A 1,247-nucleotide genomic window follows, 5' to 3' on the forward strand; every position below is an offset into this window, starting at 1 on the left:
CCCTGGAGGCAGAGGTTGCAATGAGCCAAGATCACGCCACTGCACTCCAGCCTGGGCAACAAGACTGAAACTCTGTCTCAAAAACAAAACAAAACAAAATTCATCTCTCCTCCTTGCTCTGCCAATTCCAGCTCTCTCAGGTCCCTCTTTACTCTGCAGACTAAATTAGCCACTTTCTTCTCTTTGCCTGCAGAATACTTTATAGATTCTTCTATTGTAATCATTGCTAACATGTATAGTGCTTACTCTATGCCAGCCATTGTTTTTTTGAGACAGAGTCTCACTCTGCTGCCCAGGCTAGAATGCAGTGGCGCAATCTCGACTCACTGCAACCTCTGCCTTCTGCATTCAAACTCTCCTGCCTCAGTCTCTCGAATAGCTGGGATTACAGATGTGTGCCACCACCCCCAGCTAATTTTTGTATTTTTAGTAGAGATGGGGTTTCACCATGTTGGTCTGACTGGTCTCGAACTCCTGACCTCAGGTGATCCACCCACCTCAGCCTCCCAAAGTGCTAGGATTATAGTCGCGAGCCACTGCGCTTGGCCTGTTCTACATTGTTTACATAGATTAACTCATTTAAACTTCAAGTAATTCCAGAGGAAGGTTCTGTTACTATCCTCATTGAGGCACACAAATTTTACATAACTTTTCAAACGTTACCCATCCACACCAGGCATGGTGGCTCACTCCTGTAATCCCAATACTTTGGGATGCCACAGTGGGAGGATTGCTGGAGCCCAGGAGTTCAAGAGCAGCCTGGGCAATATAGTGATACCTCATCTCTACAAAAAATTTAAAAATTAGCCAGGCGTGGTGGCGCATACTTGTGGTCCCAGCTACTTGGAAGGGTGAGGTAGATGATTACTTGAGCCCAGGAGGTCAAGGCTGCAGTGACTTGTCATTGTACCACTGAATTCCAGCCTGGACAACAGAGAGAGACACTGTCTCATAAAGAATTAAGTATGGCCAGGTGCTGTGGCTCACGCCTGTAATCCCAGGGTGGGAGACTGGGATTTGGGAGGCTCATTTGGGAGGCTGAGGTGGGCAGGTCACGAGGCAAGGAGTTCGAGACCAGCCTGGCCAACATGGTGAAACCCTGTCTCTACTAAAGATACAAAAATTAGCTGGGCGTGGTGGCACAGGCCTGTAATCCCAGCTACTTGGGAGGCTGAGGCAGGAGAATCACTTGAACCTGGGAGGTGGCAGTTGCAGGGAGCTGAGATCATGACATTGCACTCCAGTCT

Source organism: Mandrillus leucophaeus, unplaced genomic scaffold (assembly GCF_000951045.1).
Source record: "Mandrillus leucophaeus isolate KB7577 unplaced genomic scaffold, Mleu.le_1.0 Scaffold722, whole genome shotgun sequence".
NCBI classification, from domain to species: Eukaryota; Metazoa; Chordata; class Mammalia; order Primates; family Cercopithecidae; genus Mandrillus; species Mandrillus leucophaeus.